The sequence below is a fragment of the Varanus komodoensis genome, unplaced genomic scaffold (assembly GCF_004798865.1).
Source record: "Varanus komodoensis strain SLA01 unplaced genomic scaffold, ASM479886v1 scaffold33, whole genome shotgun sequence".
Taxonomy (NCBI): Eukaryota; Metazoa; Chordata; class Lepidosauria; order Squamata; family Varanidae; genus Varanus; species Varanus komodoensis.
This window is the reverse complement of record NW_025335817.1, coordinates 1,231,952-1,250,529: the sequence shown is the minus strand read 5'-3', so window position 1 is coordinate 1,250,529 and position 18,578 is coordinate 1,231,952. Positions and strand designations below refer to the sequence as shown.

General features: G+C 52.8%; 1 long non-coding RNA gene across 1 annotated transcript in view; it reads left to right on the top strand.

The window, feature by feature from the left end:
* The window catches only part of LOC123027608, a 3,650-nt gene extending 1,628 nt beyond the window's left edge, over positions 1-2,022 (top strand). Inside the window, exon 2 of the long non-coding RNA XR_006415534.1 lies at positions 1,456-2,022. This is a non-coding gene — a long non-coding RNA (uncharacterized LOC123027608). The remainder of the gene's footprint in view (positions 1-1,455) is intronic.
* Positions 2,023-18,578: the final 16,556 nt, after the last annotated feature.

Here is an 18,578-nt window from a genome sequence, read left to right as displayed (position 1 = left end):
GGAAGGGAAGGGAAGGGAAGGGAAGGGAAGGGAAGGGAAGGGAAGGGAAGGGAAGGGAAGGGAAGGGAAGGGAGCAGGCAAACCCAAGTGTCAAATGCACCAAATCTACCAGTGTTCACACTGGTGTACAACAGACAGATGCAAGAAAGGGACTGGATGTGCCCAGCAATATGCCGTCTGCACTGAGCCACGGACTATCTTAGGTCGTTTCAGGGGGATTAAATCAACGCCGGAGGACAGGGCTGATCAGGAGCCATTAAGCCCTGGTGGCTGGGTGCAAGTCCCGGGGCAGAGGGGCTCTGCGGCTGAATTCAGTGGGGGCTGGGAGCAGGGGCAGGCAGGTGCCCCCCCTCTGGTGGGCCTCCCCTAGGCACCCGCTTGGCCAAACAGAACGCAGGAGGAGACGGACCCTTGCTTTAGTTCAGCCTGGCTCTTCTTGCATTCTCACGTTCACGATCCAGCTGCGTGGCCGTGTTGCAGGGGGAGAAAAGGTGGCCTTACCAGATTCTCAGACCTGACCGAGGCCAGTTAATAGCCCCAGCTGTTCCCTGGATCTGTCTCCGTGGGGGCAGAGATGTGGTAGCTGGAGGGGATGGCTCCTCCGTGTCTTCCCACAGCCAGTGAGAAGATCCACGTGTGGAAGGAGACAAATAGCCCTGCTTTTGAGGGAAAGGCTCAGGGGGCAGAGCGTGGCCCCACACGCCTCGTGCCGAATGGCGTCCCTGCAGCATTCCACTCGCGCGTCCATCTGTGCTCCACTCGTGATTTTGCAAATAAATGCCAGTATCACGGATCGCCAAGAAACCTCCAGCGCCCTCCTTCCACAGGGAATCGGACCTGGGCTGGTACTGCCAGCACAAAAAGAGCAAAAGCTCTGCCATAACAAGGCTGCGAAAGGCTTGACCGCGTAAGAAGAGCTTCAGATGGGGTTCCAGGCCTGATCGGGACGCCGTGTTGCAAGCCTGCTCCCCACGCACCCCTTAACGAGGCTCACCCGTGCCGGTTCCGCGAGCTTTTCCTTTGGTCTCGTCTCAGTCCAGTCGACCCTTCGATTTTGCTCTCTGGTGTCTCCAGCGAACTCTCTCGCTGCCTCCCCACCCCTCTCCGAAGCTTATGCAACAGAGGGGTTGTAAACGCGTCTCGTGCAGATTCCGTCTCGGTGGTCCCTTCGGGAGCTGCCAACATGCACGCGTGTTTCCCGACTGTGTGAATGAGCTGCATGTGCTCTTTGGACCTCAGTCTTCCTCTGCTTTTCCCTGGCAGTACCGCACCTCTAGAGCTTCTCATCACCCAAAGAAGTGGCGCAGTTGTGACTGTACCAAACAGGATTCTCCCCTTGCTGCTGACCCCGTCTCTTCTCGGAACCAGTCCTGCTGTTGCTCTTTCCCCCTGCACCCATAGGGGTAATACTATCCGTATATTTATATTCACATTCTGCATTTTCTCCTCTTGCAGGGAGTGCCAGGTAGCTCACACGGTCCTGCTCCTCTCCACTGTATCACACTTTGACCAGGTGAGCTAAGCGAGGCTGTGAACCTGTGATCGGCTCAAAGTCACCAGGTAGCTTCACGGCGGAGCAGGAACTTGAACCCGGGTCTCCTGAATTCCAGCTTGGATTTGCAACGTAACTCCGGTGTAGTTCTCAGGGGCACATCAGCCCTGCAGCTGCCCCAGCTGAAGGTTCTGCGAGAACAGAAACTGGCCGGGAGCAAACAGCCGCGCTGGATTCCCCGGCCACGACGAGACCAGATCTGTTTTCTATTGACATGCCATTTATAATGTGCTGTCATATGAAAGGAGAGATTACGAGTTGTCTCAACAATTAACATCAGCTTCTGGATGTACACAAATGTTTACATTATGTAACATGGATGCATCGGTTAAGGGATACAACCGCTGCGTTTTTGCTCTGTTGTCTAAAAGGATGTGACCAAATGAGGTTATTGCTCCGTTAGGGGTATTCCAGAACCCCTTCATCTGATGTTTCAGTAAGTAAACTAAAATTAGTCTTCAGGTCTTTTATTTTTGGATATATCATTTATGTCCTGAGTTTCCCCAGAAGTGGCAATCAGGGGATTAAAAAAAAAGACAAGCTGAAAGACAAATTGAAAGCAAAACATAAAGGGATAAGCAGCACCGGCCTCTTCATCAACAGACCACCCTATAAGCCAAAGACTGAATGAAAGGAAAGGTTGTTACTTCCCAGGGAAGGACTACAGGAAGAGTGCCAGCTGAGCCTCCCTGGGAAGGGTGTTCCAGAGCATGGCAAGAGTCCCTGGGGAGGCCTGCTCTCATAGCCCTGCCTAGTGTGCCCCTGGTGCGCAGCACCAAAAGAAGAGCAATAAAATGCTGGTAATCTTGCATGGGGCAAAACAGTCTCTCAGGAAGCCTGGTCTTAACCGAGAAATACAATTTTCGGTCAGTGTGTACATGTGTGTTTGTGTGCGTGTAAGAAAGGCCTATGTGAGCCACCCTGGGAATTTCTACTGAAGGGCAGTACAGAAAGGTCGGACATAAATAATTCCCTTCAAAATGTCCCTTATTTTAACAGGAACAGAGTTTATTTTCCAGAACCGGTTCCTGGCAAGTCTCCATTGCAGTGTTTGCTTCCTGCAAATGAGCGTTTGTTAGCAGGAGCTGCTAATTGTTTCATTCCAGGTGCTTCAGGTCCCTCCCCGGGGGCTCTCCAGAAGTTAAATCCTCTTGTAAGCGGATGAAGCATCTTGTCACTAATGCACACAGACAAAAGTGCACAAGCAGAAGAATTACGGTGTTCAGAGTCACTCCACCTTACCTTTCTTACACTGGTAAGACTTGCTTTACAATAGGCGGAAGGAGAATTCTGTTTTGCTAGTGCATCCTAAAGCAGGGAAGGGCAGAGGTTTGGCTTGTCGTGCTGACTTTTCTTTTGTGTTATTGGAACCCCAGGACCCACCACTGAGATCCAGGTGCAAATAGCACACGGTTAGAATGAAACAAAGGGTGTTTCTGAGCATGTCCAGAGCCTAGAAATGTGTTTTCTGCACCAGAGCTCACAGTGCATCCATACCAAAAAGACTACCTGGCTGGTCTAAGTTCTCTGGAGGCTCATGTAGTGTGAAACAGTCGTTTTGTCATTAAAGCAGGGGCAGGCAACCTGGTGTCCTGCAGGTGTTTTGGGCAAGGGTTCTAGAGGACCTGGCGTTGGTGGGCTGAATTACTGGGAGTCCAAAAAATGGCCAATCAATGGCAAATCCACCAGCGGATCTAGAGTTACCTTCTGCCCATCTCTGCCTTAAAGGAAGGAACAAGTGCCTTCCCCAGCTGGAAATCAGAGCAGGAAAAACTTTTGCAGGGTAAACTGAAACCGCACAAGCCAAAAGGTCTGGCCATTAATCCTCGGTAGGACACAGAGGCACTAAAAGCGTTTCGCTGCTTTTCCTCTGCGAGCGATCACAGGCCGTGCCATGTTTGCGTCTCTAGGGAGCTCCTCTGTGTGTGTGTGTTTGTGTGGTGCGGTGGAGTGGGGCGGGGGGAGAGCCTTGTGTGCTTGCTGCTGTGCGCAGGTCTTCTGATCTTTCACCCACGAGAGAGAGCCAGATGTTTGTTCTGGCCGAAAACTTAGCGCCAGAATTCCGGGGCTATGATTTCAGGTGGAGCTGATATTCTTGGCAGGAAGGAGAAGCCCACCTGGAGCTGCGTTTCCCAAACACATTCCAGCTTTCTTGCTCTTTTCCCCTTAAGGGCAAACCGCCTGGGCGTTTATGGAGAAGCTGGCCCTGGGCAACCAAGATGAGGTGGCGCAGCCGCCGTGTCTCCCAGGGGTCCCCCGGAGGCTGCAAAGAGGGGGTGATGAGGAGACGCCGCGGACGACGCTCAGAAGCTGCTTGGTCCTGGGGATCTTCTGTTCGGTTCTTCTTTGGAGACCTCGACCGCTGGCAGGGCATCTGGTGGGGAGACGAGGGCGGTCCCTTGCAGGAGATGCTTCCACGCAGAGGCATGACTTCCCTGCAGAGGCGAGGCTATGCCCTTCCTGCCCTCATTCCAGCAGCAGCAAAAGTCTGAGTTCTTCAGGACGGGACTTCGGCCTGTAAGGCTGGAGGTTGCGTTTGCTTTGTAGTTGTTGTGCTGTTACTGCATCTGAGTGTGTTCGTGCTGTTTGGACTTGTTGTTCTTGCAAGCCGCTTTGCCATCGTTTTGGTGGCAGGTTTTTGCTAGCTGTTTTGGGGGATAAAGCGGCAAACGAGATGGAAGAGGGGCATTTGCCCCGCTTGCCTTCCCATGCAATGCTCGTGCCAGGTCGGGGGGGGGGGGCAAGATACACCCTAGGGCCCCTCCCACAGGGAGCCCAGTCCACCTTCTCACCCCCATGGCCATCCGCCGCTCCCCGCCTCACCCGCTTTCCCATCACCGCTGCTCCTTTGTGCTTGGCTGGCAGAGAACCGGGAGGCGAGACCCTCGTCCCGCCGCTTCGCCCCACCTCTGCAAGGGGCAGGCGGACATGGGGGGCACCAAGGGGAAGAGATCCGGCCTGGGCCAAAGGGAACAAAATGAAGCCCCAGAAGAATGCGAGCCGCCCCGAGGCTTCGGCGAATGGGGCGGCACAGAAGTTTACGAAAGAAAGAAAGAAAGGAAGGAAGGAAGGAAGGAAGGAAGGAAGGAAGGAAGGAAGGAAGAAAGAAAGAAAATGCAGGGAGGTGAGAGGACGGGGTAAAGCCGGGCTTTGCTCCAGTTGCCCTTGATCCCTCCGCACCAGACAACCGGGCCAGCAAGCCCTCAGTCGGCCGACTGGGCCTCAACCATCGCTGCATCTTTTGCCGAGGTCCAGCTGGAGGAGGCTGCTCAGAAGTGGGAAGTGCAAGGCTAACACGGTGGGCATTGCTCTCAGGAGACCAACACCCAAGCGGCAGCCTTCCTTTTGCTCCCAGGGCTGTGGCCCCAGCTGGGGAATGCTGGGAGTTGTAGTCCAATATACCTAGCAGGCAATCAGGTTGGAAAAGACAGGTGTGATTTCTCCTTCTCCATTTGCTTCTTTTAAAGCTGGAGGGTTTACTAGGTCAGGGGTTAGTCAGCAAAGCCTTGAGCTTGGCTCCCGTTCTCCATGACCCCCATGTGACAAACGGAAAGGAAGTGCCAGGCGGCCGAAGACAATCCTGACGATGGCCACCGACCATCGACGGCAAGAGCAACAGCAGCACAGAGAGCGTGGAGGCAGCTGGGATACATCTCTGCCCTTCCCCAGAACACAGGGATTCCCAGTGGGGACTCCCACTGCCATCCATAATTCACAGCAACCTCAAAACGATTTTAAGTCAGGCAAGTAGATGATAAAGAGAAATCAATGGACTCCCCACGGGCTCGCTGTACCGCTCCATTCAAGCATGCAGCAGCCCAGCGGTTCCACCCGAGGCGAGGCGAGTCCCCACACCCATCCCGAGTCCTCTGGACGTTTACAGTTTGCACCCTGTCAGTGAGGGGAAGGGCAGGGAGGCGTCGCCGTCTCAGACCGCTTGCGATGCCTCCCTTGGCGGTGTCTCAACCCGATTCTCTAGTTGCAAGGTTCAGAAGAAGGGCGGCAAAGACTCCGAGGCTCGGGAAGCAGAAATGATTTTCTTTCCTGTGGAATATACCCAGCAAGGAAAATTTACCTGCTTTTTTCCCCATTGTTTTATTGTGGCAAGATAGAGCGGCAAGATGTGTGAACACACACTGCACGAAGCACTTTAAATTTCTATTTTGTGCTTCAGTCTGGGACTTGACAGCTTTCCCTCTCTCTCTCTCTCTCCTTCCCCCCTCCCTCACTCCTTCCTTCCTTCCTTCCTTTTCTCCTTCTTCCTCTCCCTCTTCATCCTTCCAGTTAGAAAAATCTGCATATGCAGCCTAGGTCTCCAAAACACAAGCCTAAAAGCTTAGTCCCAAGCAGTGGCCAAGACACCCCAGTGCAACGCCATTCCTTTGCTGCTTGGAGCGACGCCACCTCTGCCTCTGCACAGCCCTTCCCTGGTCCCAAGCAGCCACATTCCCCTTTGATTATCTGACGCTCCCACACAGCCTGCGATGAGGAATTTGTGTGGGAAACCTATTTACTGACTGACAAAATTGAGCTAGTTCAGGAGAAACCAGGGCCAGGAGCAGGAGATAGATAAATAACAAACCAGCAGGCTAGAAGTCAAATGTCAGGAGAGGATGTCAGACACTGGCATTCTTGGAAAAGGTCCAGAGCCTTCAAGCAGCACGGCCAATGCCCCTTCCTTCTCTCCTTCCCTTTTCCCTGCATGAGGGCCATGATTAAGAGCTCCTGGCCGTGCTCGGAATACACCCAGTTTCTAGCAGCAGCGGCTAGAACAGCTTCCTGCTCGCCCAGAAGTGGCAAAATTGTCCCGGAGATGGCTCACTGTCCAGGCACGCTGGCGGTTGCTGGCACAGGGCCCCTGGGGATGAGGCACCGACAGTCTTCCAACCACGGGGATGCTCACTTCTGCCCCCGCAGACTCCTCGGAGCCGAGTGGCCGGCCGCACAGTTGCCGGGGAGAAATGAGCTTTCCCAGTGAAAGGCCCGTTGTCACGCCAAGGCTTGGGCAGCTCGGTGGTGAGCTGGTAATTCAGACCCATTTGCTCTGCCCCACGTGGAGATGAAAACCGAGGGCTGGCATAGGATCGCGAGCATTGCCTGGGGTTCTGCACTCGCCCTGCCACTTCAAAGTTTTGGGGCTGTCACCTCAAAAGGTTTCGCTACTTCTCCGAGGCTTGCAGGCTCGCGCCTGAGGGGAACGGTGCAGGGGTTTCGGCTTTGGCAGGAGAAAGTCAGTCAACAAGGACTGGACTGAGTACTAAATGGAACCTCTTTGCATAGAGGCAGTCTACCCCTGAATATTTATTTATTTATTTATTTATAATATTTATATGCCGTCCTGTTCACAAAAAGCCCCAGGACGGCTTACAGCATAAAATATAACATTAATACATTCCTGACCCACACCAGCTGCAGTTAAAAACATAGAAAAGACAGTATTAAAACTTATTAAAATATCACTGGAATAAAAAGGTCTTAGCCTGGTGCCAAAAAACAAATAAAGATGGCGCCAGGCGAACCTCTCTGAGGAGCGCATCCCACAGATGGGGCGCCACCGCAGAGAAGGCCCTCCTCTGGGTACTTTGCCTCCTAATATCTTTCACAGAGGGTTCCCAGAGAAGGGCTTCTGCTGCCAATCTCAGGGGGCAGGAGGGCAAATAGGGAAGAAGGAGTTCCTTTAGGTATCCAGGTCCCAAGCCGTTTAGGGCTTTATAGGTCATAACCAGCACCTTGAATGGAGCCTGGACTCATCTCTGGGAGAATGACGAGGGAAGGTTGTTCTCTTCATGTTTTGCTTGTGGAAGCAGAAGAGTTGGCCATTGTGTGTGGAAAGATGCTGGACCACTTTTTTATTTAACAAGTCACTCCGGAGCTCCAGAATAACACCTCTGATAATACAATCCTGGCTGCCCATCTGTTAGTAGCCATGATCATGCGGCTTGGTGGGATGACCCTCAGCCCTTTCCCTACTGAATTTCAAGGCTTGTCCTCAAAGAAACGAACCGTGTTTCCTCGCTCCAGGTTGGAAGTGACCAGAGCATTGCTTGGAAGCACCAGGCCATCCTCGTCCAGGGCGTGGTTGTCTGGTGCTTTGTGCCATGGAAGAATGTGAGCCCAAGGCACGTGGGGTTGTGGCTTGTGGGTAGAGCCCCTTCTTTGCATGGGGAAGGTCTCCATCAGCATGCCCAGTTAGGGCTGAGAAAGCTCCTGCCTGGGTTGACGGAGTTGCTGCCAGCTGGTGTTGACAATACTAGGCTGGACAGAGCCCGCGTTGCTGCCAGCCAGCATTGACAGTACTGGGCTGGACAGAGCCAGGGTCTGATTCAGAATAAAGGAGTAGCTGAGATTCCTCAGTGACAAAGAGCGATTCATCGTTGGTATGGTTGCTGTTATGGGCCATCCAGTCATCCCTGACTTACAGAAGCCCTGCAGACTGTCGCCCTTGCACATGCCCTGCTCAGCATTTGTAAGCTCAAGGCAGTGGCATCCTTGATGGCGTCCAGACTGACTTATCAGCACCCACAAAGGACGGCCCAACCACACCTCACCAGAGGCGGTGGCATCACTCCTGGGGGCCGCCACGGTGTGCCGCTTTGTCAAGCTGAAGCGCTTATAATTCCAGACTGCCTGGCTCGTTCCAGGCCGCCCTCACTGTGGAAAGAAATTAAAGAAAGGCCATTTGGGGAGATAAGGAACTGAGGGTGGCAATCAGAGTGTCTCCCCTCCACTTCTCCAGCCCCGCGGGCAGCGCTGCCGATCCCTGCAGAAAACACCCAAAGGACTGACCGAGTTAAACAGCCTATGCCCCTCGCCGGCGAGGCAGGCGCTGCCGAGGTGCTCGCAAACCACGGAGCACCTCAGCTCTCCCCAGGGCTTCTCTCCCACACAGCAAGCACAGCAAGGGATGTTCACATCCGGTCCAATCTCTGCTTCGCACCGCCCAGCATCTTTCCTGTATCCTGGACAGGAAAGTCCATTTTTTTGCTGAGTAAGAAGGGCGTGTTAGCACGACTGCAGATTACTGCGGGTGTGAACATGCAGAAATCTCCCCTCAAGCTGAAAAACCGCTCGCCATGCAGAATCTGTGTAGCTCGGGAAAAGCCGGTCCACCGAAGAATCCACAAGTTGGATTCAGAGAGATCCAAACCCACCGGAATCAGTTGCAGATTCCTCCGATGTGTCCCCTTGCAGCCACCAAGATGAGGAGATGCAGAGCATCTTTCTCCCTCTGTGCATCCCAGGACCCCTTGAAAGCCCTCGATGGCTTTGGGCAAAGAGTGTTCTTGCGCCACCGGCTACGGCTCTGGACTTCATGGGAAGACAAGTTGGCAGATCTTCCCAGAAACGATCCTTAGACATATGCCTCTTAGCTACGTCTGTCTTGATCTTTCAGCTCTAATATTCTTTCTGTGTTCCTGAGCTGCTCTTCTCCTACTTTGTCACCTGCAGATTTTTTAAAAAATATATTGTTTGTCCAACCCAGCACGGGAAACAAAGGTATGCTTTCCATCCAGACAACCTGATAATCTGCAGGTTCACTGACTTTCCAGTACAGACTATCATCCCACCCTAAGCAGATCAGAAATGTACTAAAGATGAAACATTTCCCACGCACTACACTTCCCTCACACTGCAAAAGAATCTCCGCTCGGAAGAATTCAAACATTTACCATGGACTTTGTTTCTAATGGCTTGGCTAATCCAGCAAGAAAACTCTTAATGAGGAAAAACATTTGTTATCATTATTTTTCTATGCTTATTCGTGCTTTTCTAGAGGAGCAGATGGTCTTGAGGGAAGGATCCAAACAAGAGCGCAAGCAGCCGTGTGTCAAACATGCAGTGACATAATCTGATTTTAACTGGGGCTGATTTAGGGTGGGGTGAGGTGGGCAAAGTCCCGTTAAGCCTGTAATTTCTCTGCATCCGTGGAGGCTAGAAAGTGAGTCTTAGAAAACCCCACACTTGTTAGCGAGGATTGTACGTGTACTTATGAGAAGCTGAGAGGAGGAACGGAAGAGGCGTCCTGCTCCAGCGGGCCCGCTTTGGTTGCAAAGTGGCGTCTACTTGAGAGTAGAGCCATTGAAATGAATGACAGTCCAGAACCGTCCAAGGTCCCGTTCATTTCCGCGTAGGACTAACCCCGAATACCACCCAAAGCCAGTGTTTCTCACGGCACTCTTTCATCCACGCTGGAACCCCCGAATGCTCCTTTCACACTTGAGAATGTCTCTGAAACCAGGTCCAACCAGGGACAGAGGTGAGGTCCAGAGGAGCAGAAGCATCGCCCCCAACCTCCTTTTCTCACAGAGACGGGGAGTCCCTTGGCATCGGCTCTCCCAAGGTCAGCTTGGGACAGCGACTGGCACTCATGACTGACAGCAAGGGATGGGAGGGTGACTCTTAGGTGCAGGGGCCAAGGCGAGAGGTGGCATCTGCAGCACCCTGGACAGTTCCCCAAAGGCAGCAGGAGTTGCTCCAGCACGGCAAGGGCTGAGACGTCCTTGACAACTGGTTTTTCTCATGTACACCTTCCAGAGCCATGTGGCCATGAGATGGATGGGAGTTGTAAACAAAACCATCTGGAGGGACCCTGGCTGGGGAAGGCTAACAAATGGATCCCACCCTGAAATGAGAATGACAAAAATGGAAATAAAAATATGCATATACATGGAAAGCATTCTTCCTGTTAGTTGATTTACTCTTCCAAGCTAAAAAAGTGGTCTCGCTTTCACTCCCAGGAAAGGCGTGCCTTTGGAGGGGCGATCCCTACCTCGCCACCAGGGGACCCTGCACAGCGGCGGATGCTGCGACCTTGCCCCAGCCAGAGGCAGCCCCGAACGGCCGAGGCTTCGGTTCCTGCGTCACACCACGCTGCTAACCTGCTCCTAACCTATTTTGGAGCAATGCGTTACGCATCCTACCCCCTGCTCTCATTGCTCCTCGAGGCAAGTCTGGCTGGCCTAGAGGGCTCTGCAGGCCCTCTGGCTTCCCCACTCGCTCGCCCAGGCATTTCCTTGTGTAGGGCCAGCCGGCCAGGCCCTATAAAACCTTCTGCTTCTGGGCTCTCCTCTCACAGCTGAGCCACTTGCTGTCCGGAGTGTCTTTGACTTCTGCTTTCCAGCTGGACCCCACATGGGTCCCCTCGGACCTTCCCATGCTTTCCCGGAACATGGCCCTGGGTCCAAGACCTGGCAGCCCATGCCCAAACCCTCGCTGAGGCAGGACTAGGTAGTGCCAGGATGGACAGCAACTGCTGGATCAGAGCATTCGGCCTACCTACACATGCCCTTCCTGTGGCGTCTGGCAGGAAGTTTGGGCACCTGCCTGCTTAACAGAGTCCCGGAGAGCCTCAACAAGTCCCTACAAAACTTAGAAATATTCCGGAAAGCACACGACTGGCACGCACACAAAAGCACCCAGCAGGACAGTATTTCCGCTGGCCAAACCCCCCCAGGGGATCCCACAGGGTGGCTACTGCCGAAGATTGAAAAGCAACGAACAGCCAAGCTCTAGGATATTTCCGCGGAAAGGAAAATCACGTGCATGTAAATCAGAAATCCCGACAAGAATCACTCAGAGGCGTGTTCTATTTTTTGCCTTCTCCCAGGCTCTGGAGATACTTGGAACATCTTGCATCAATACGTGGAGTCACTGAAAAGAACCGAATGCCCACAGCTCTGCTTGCAGCTAACGTGGAGCTGGCTAAAAATAGCGGGCTTGATTTTAACACAAGGGGCAGGCTTAAAAAGTTGCAGAAATAAATGTAGCACTTGCTCTTTGGCTGAAGGAAGAGAGCGAGGGTGGGAGGGGGACACACACCACAAAAGAATAATGTACGCCCCGTTAAAAGCACCGTGTCCGAATAGCTGATACCTTGCTGAGGGAAGGGGGAACAAAAGAGAAAGGAAAGAATGAAAGCTTACCAGGAAGATTAATCATTCCTAAAACAACTGAAGGCTGGGGTAATGCGTGACTTATCTGCCAGCAACCTGCGGAGGTAAACAGTCGTTGCTCCCCTGAGATTTATGGGATGCGTCGGCCGGGTTCTGCCGTTCTGCTTCGGCGCAGCGAGTGGCTCACCGTGGCACCCATTCCCCCGGCCCCCGAGGCTCTGTCCCTTCTTCAGCCACGCCTTGCTAATCCCTGCACGCTGCCCCTCGCCCGGGAAGAGCCCCCCGCAGAAAGTCGGCGGGGATGCCGCCATTAATTACGCCGGTGTCGTGGGGATTGTGTGACGCCACTTGACACAATGGGACCTTCCAGACCGGAGATAATTCCGCTGGAGGCCAGGGGCTTATCGGCACTGGTGCCATTTACGACGTGGCCTTAATCCGAAACGTCTGCGGTGCAGAGGCAAGTGGCAGGAAACAATTAAGTGAAGCACTGTCTGGCTTCGGCCCGAGGTTCCTACATCAAGGTACGTTTGGGAGCAACTTCCCAGGCGCCTGGAGCCCCGAGAGTCACCCCAGCGCCAACTCCTGATGCTTTCCCACCTCACAGGAATGTTGTCGTGGGACAGCACCATGTGATTAATTGTACTGAGAGCAGCCTTCCCCACCTAGTGCCCCCCAGATGCAAGGGTCTGCAGCTCTCCTAACTCCCACCCTGCCTAGAGAGATGCTCCAGCTGGTAATGCTGGCTGCTTCCATACAGGGCAGCTTTGCACAGACCTCAGACCCAAGAAAGCCACGGCTTCACAGCCTCCTCTTCCTCCTGCATGGAGCTTACTTGGCTGACTGGGTATATGGGTGCATCGGCCTTTTACAGCTCCTTCTGTCCCGCCTGACTTTTATCACCTGTCTGCCCAGACCGCTGGGGCCAGGGCCTTGACTTCAGCCTGCGTGGGACACACATCCACACATCCCCCGGGCCATTCCCGGGGCAGCCTGCTCCCACTCCCACCAGTTGATGGCCTGCAGCTGGACCTCACCCAGCCGTGGGGTCTATGGAGCAGGGAGAGCCAGTTTACCCCACACCATAATGACGACTCCGTCAATTCGCTCCCATGCGCCACTTTGTCAGCCACAAAACAGCACAGAGCCCTACCCTGAGCAATCAGCCTCTGCAGGGGCCGTCACCGGCCACTGAATCCGGACATCTGCTCACTTGATGCTCTAAGAGCTGCATAGCCAGGTCCAAAAAGCCAAAGGACACTTTTATGGTGAGAAGCCAGAGTAAGATTAATGGGGTGCCAGCCTGGAAGAAGATGCTATCTATTAGCAAACACTCTGCAACTTCAGCAAAACTGTGATTTATTACACCTGTGACTTCATGGAAGCGTTGTGCATCGGTTTTGGTGTGCCTGTTCTTTATAAAATAAAATTAAACGCAATAACAAAGAAGAGTAGATCCGCAGGCATCCCTCGAAGTTTTGGATCATTCTCTGGTTTTGCTAGCAGAGAAATACTCTGATACATTTAGCGCAGTGAGGCAGGTGACTGGCAAACTCTAATAACAACAGACAAGGAGTCGGTGAAAAAAGAAAATGTTGCTTGACCAGGAGCTGTGCTTAGAGATGGTCCTCTTAATTACATCTTTCATTTCTCTTTAGTCACAGGCCTAATTATTTCTCTTCTCCAGAAAACTGCAGAGGGAAAGACAGTAGTTCATCTGAGGCACTGCATTAAAATGTTGTTATTGTAGATAATTAAGTTCCAGTAGCAAAGAAATCAATGCCTTCCACAGGTTGTTAACGGACACAAGAGCTGATGCCAGAAGCTAACAGCCCCACTCAGAATTTGGACTCCACCTGTGAGGAGTGGCCCAGTTCAGATGGAGCCACGGGTCTTGTGCAGCCGCTCCGGTTGGCTCCGCTCAGAACAAGCCAGAAGGATGAGCCAAGAGCAAATCCTGGCTTACACCTCTGGCTTGTTAGGCGAGGAAAAGGCATGGGTGAGTGGGAACCCGGGTCAAAGCAACCGTCCCCGTCCCGACATTACGCAGTGCAAGTGGTCTGGCCTCCTGGAACAGTAGAGGGGAGACGATCGCCTTTGTGTGAAGGCTTCTAAGCAGGACTACAGGTAGAGTTTGTTTTGAGGGTGGGAGTGTGTAAAGAAGAGGCGCCAGTGTGCCCTGTTTTGCACACAAATGCACACCCTTCTGCACCTTTTTCATCTGTGGGCCAGAAGCTTCTCATGCATTCCAGCACCAAGAAGAATCCCTATTGTCTGCTGCCTGCCCCGAATACATCGAGGTCCTCTTTCGGGCGCTTTGTTCCAAGTTTGTTTAAGGCAGCAGGGTTGTTATTTTTCAGTGGGTCTTTTGTTCGTTTGTTTATCTTCTGTCCCCGCTTTGTGCATGCATACACACAATTACTGCTCAAAGCAGCAACTCATCGTGCGATTCAAATAAAGTGCAAAACTAGAACAGTAAAGCAAATCAGTGAAAATATAATTTCAGTAGAAGAGAAATAAGTAGTCCCGGTTGGAACCCACTGTGAATAAAAAACATACTTGTCTCCCTACTTGTTGGAAACATAGACGAGGACTTGTCTGGGATGATGGTTACTACATTGCATTGATAGCCTGCTGTTTTTCCTCTTGCAAAGAACCCGAGGCAGTTTGCAGAACGCTCCTCCACTCCTTTTCCTCTTCACAACAACCCTGTGAGGTAGGTTAGGCTAAGTGTGAGGGACGGGCCCAGAGCCATCCCGGGAACTTCACGGCTGAGCAGGGTCTGGAACCGGGATCTCCCAGAAACCCCGGAACCATCACCCCATGAGGGCTTTCCTCTGAATCCAAAGAACAGGCGAGGGGGCTTTTCCCTTAGCAGCGGTGCTGTCACCCTCTGGTACCCCCAGCAACAATGTACAGGGGGTGCCAAAAGAAACATGCACATTTTAAGAAATGTGATCTATGTATTACTTTTCGAAGTTGAATTGAATCACAGTAGCAATGTGCAGTATGACGTTTGCTGAAAAGATGGAATTAATCAAATGGACGCTAGCATCACCAAGTGACAGTTTCTAATATCGTTTTTTCCTTTCTTAAAATGTGTACACATTTTCAGCACCTTCTGCATACTTATGACCTCTTCCCGAATGAGAGGAAACGAGCTGGGGCCAGCTTGAACTCGCATGGGGGATTAAGATCCACTGGATTTACAAAAGGGCTACGAAAGGCAAACATCAAGAGGCAGTATGGTGCAGTGGTCAGAGCGCTGGAGAGGGACTCAGGCGATCTGTGCTCCAGCCCTCCATGGGCCACCAAGCTCCCTGGGTTAAAAGAAGGGGGCTGGCGCAAGTCGCAACCCGTTAGGAGACTGGTCTGCAGAACGGTGGAAGGTATGAGGGTCTTGGGTGTGTTTACGGAAGAGGGCGGTGGGGTGAGTGGATGCATGACGGGCAATGCTGCCTTACACTGCGTGTGCTTCTCAAAAGCTGCTGCCGGTTTCAGCTGAGTCTGCATTTCCGGCTGTCAGCCACAGACTGAAATAAGCATTAGGGACTCAAAGCGCCAGCAGAGAACACACCGTGGGAAAACAGGCCCAGGTGGACGGACACAAGCTGTGCTCTACTTGAAGGGCTTCCCGGCCACAACAGCCGCCAAGGACAAGGAGGCGGGAGAGCAACTCTTGCAGTGCAAAGACGCTTCCTCCCGGATGGCTTGGCCGCGATGCGGGAGGCTTGGGCTGCAAGTGACCGCCGGCCCGCTTCGGAGCACCAGTTGCCCAGCACGGCTGGCCGAGGAAGGGCAGCTCACCCCCATTTGCATGAGTAGAAGCCCCACTGCAGCCAGCCATGAAGCTGCAGTGAGCACGCAGGTGTGATCCGCAGCATCCACATCCGCCGTCCCCGAATTAGCATAATCGACAGCCAGGTGGCCACGGAGGCTACAGTCCAACACACCTGAAGGGCACCGGGGGAGGAAGGCTGACCTGCACATGCGCCTCTGTACAGATCTTCTTCCTCGGGAGGTCAAATTCAAGCACGGCTGAGGTCCACGCTGTTGGCAAGCTGGCAGTTCTTCGGCTGCGCCGGGGAAGGGGCGGAGGAGAGGGGAGCTGCGTCCTGCTATCCTGGGGGACAGTGGGGCCCATTGCCAAGAGGAAAGGTACACTGGGGAAACACCAAGGAACACCAGTCGAAACGGTTGCCCGCAAAACCGCTGTGGATGCGCCAGCAAGATGGGGTGGAGTCATGAACAGCACAGTGAAAAAGGACTTAAACTTTTTCACTCCTCCTCAAGCATTGGGACGTGAATAGAAAGCCCATCGCATCTTGTTGTGTGTTTCCTTGGTGTAATAATGCAAAACAAGAACATGGACCGATAAGGATCTCCTGCCCCAGCAACCATTAGCCCGACAACAAACAGAAATTAAAATTAGGTTTGATTTGGCTTGGCCCCCGCTACTAAATTGTTTTTGATCTGGGTTCCTGTCCTACCATTTTGATTTGGTCGATACTGTGACGTTTTCTTGCATTTTTCTTCCATGCTTTGGAATGATTTTATACTGAAAAGCAGTCAGGTGGCCATATGTAAGCCCCAAAATGAGGACACGTACCACCAAGAAAAAGGAGAAAAGAAGAGAATTATCTGCACAAAAGGTTTCCATGCAGTTTGGGATGAATAGATGCCAATTTAGAAACATGAAGAATTTAAATGGAGTCTCCTCTGTAAAAGGGGACACCCGGCCACTTTAAAAAGAGGGCAATCACAGATGGCACTTATCGCCAAACAGATTAGCAGAAATGTTTCCAAATATGTCAAATGGATGTTGGAAATGCAAACATAAACCTGGTACTTTTTATCGTATGTGGTGGACTTGTGATAAGGCAAAAAAATATTGGGCTAAAATACATAAATGGCTTGAGGAAATGTTACAACAATCTTTAACATTTAAACCTGAAGTCTTTTTATTAGGCATTGTCTCAGGATGTTGACAAACAAGCAACATATTTGATTCTACATGTAATTAGAATGTAATTCTACATGCGGCAAGGATTGTATTTGCCCAGCATTGGAAGAGCGAAGAACCACCTACCGACGAACTGATTTTTTAAAAGATCTTGGACTGTGCCGAAATGGACAGGCTGACTTTGTCTCTGAAGGAGAAAGAGGATACATATTTCTATCAAACTTGGAACTATTTTTATTATTGGCTAGAGAAACGTGACTATGTGTAGATTTGAATATGGCTATGGATTGTTATAAAAAGAAAATGGGGGGCTGACCCAGTATGTCTGATGTCTTTGATGATTGATGTCTTTAGTTTTTTTAGTTTGTAGGAAATAATAATAAAAAACATGTGTGTGTGTGTGTGTGTGTGTTTTATATTTTATATATTTATATTAAATGTGTGTGTGTATATATATATAAAAAGAGGGCAGTCAATGTCGAGAAGGACATCAAGTAAACAGACAGACGTAGGGAAAAGACCAGGAAAAGAGAGAAGCAGCAAGAAGCATCCAGAAGAAAGCAAGCCACACTTTTCCGAAGCCCAGACCAGCTGCCGCTGAGCCGCCCCCACCCAGAGCTCTCGGTAAGCTACTTCCAAAGGCCTAATCCCAGGGAAGTGGCCCCTCGCTCGGGTTTCCAAAGATCCATCCGCCAGGGCTGCCTTGGGTGCGGCTGCTTTTGCTGAAGCTGAGAAAAGCAAAACGGAAGGAAGGAAGCGCGAGTGGAAAGAAAGACGGCGGATCTGCACAAGCACGCACCCCCACGCGCAGGGCCCGGGAAGGGCTTAGTGGGCGGAAATGGGCACCGCTGGGAAAGGGTCTGGCGTCCAGTTCAGGGGCGCCTCATTCGCCATCCTCCCACGCGTGGGACGCAGCTCTCGGGGTGCAGCGGGCGAAGAGGAGGGTCAGGCGCTGGCAGCGGTTCAGTCCGGCGACCAGGCGGCCGATGGGGGTGCCGGAGCGTGGCCCTGTGCCAGATCGCGGAGACACCCCTGCGTGGGCCGAGGGCTTCTCTCCTTCCTCTGAAATTATGGCTGCGGCTGCTCCGGCCCACGCCGAGCTCGGGGGAAGCCAGCCGTGCGGTGCCGTGAAGCACTGAGTCCCGCTCAGCGCTGCTGGGAGTTCAGGAAGAGGCCTGAGTGCTCAGACTGGGGGCGTTTGCAGCAGGGGGCAGTGCAGGGGAGAGGGGGAGAGGGGAGGGGGCGCCCAAAGCTGCCCGCGCTTTTCGGCACCTGGTGGCCCTCTGCAACCAGCGCTGCTCCCCCGGCCAGCCACCTGCTCCTCTGTTCGATAAAGTGGAGTTCCCCAAGGCCAACTTTTCCCAGCCTGTGCCCTTCCAAGGCGTCAGACTACAACCCCCATCATGCTGCAACCCAACCCGGCTGGAAGGCATCCGTCGGTGGGGGGGGGAGTTGTCTTAGGGAAAGAGCGCTTCCTTTTTCACTCTGCCCAGTGCTCTTTCCAACACAGGAGGAGCTGCAGTGGAAGATGGGACTTGGGCCACTTCTCACTGCGGACGCAAGGAGGGGCTGCTGCATTCTTAGCACCTCTTACAGGAGAAGGAAGGGCAGGGACAGCAGAGGAAAGAAGCAGGCTCAGGCGGCCCCTTTTCCTGAGGACTCGATTTCACTTGCAGTGAGGAGAGAAAAGACGCAGGGCTGTTGTAGTTGTGGCTTGGAAGGGGTGCCTGCTTCCGGCCTGAGCTCCTGCAGCCTCGTTCTGCGGCCCGTGGAGGCCAAGTCTAATGCTCATCCTTCTCTCGTGATTTTGTTCTGTCGCAGGGGGAAAGAGGGAAGGGGGCCAGTTTCTCCCAGCCTGCCCCCAGTCAGCTCCCAGTTCCCCCACCTCCCCTTCCCTCACATACAGCTCTGACGCTTGCTTTTTCCTGCCCTGGCTGGTTTACAGGGGAAGCCAGATGAGGAGAGACAGAGGGAGCTGGGTCTTTTCATCTTTTCAGCCTTGAGAGGAGGAGACTCCGAGGGGACCTGTGAGCGACATACAGGTATGTGAGGGGGTGTCATGCACAGGTGGATTATGGCCTTTTTCCTCCTGCGGAAGGTGGAGGGCAGGACCAGTTCCAAAGGAGCAAAGCTCAGGGGACCAAGATTTAGGGTGGATGCCAGGAAGAAC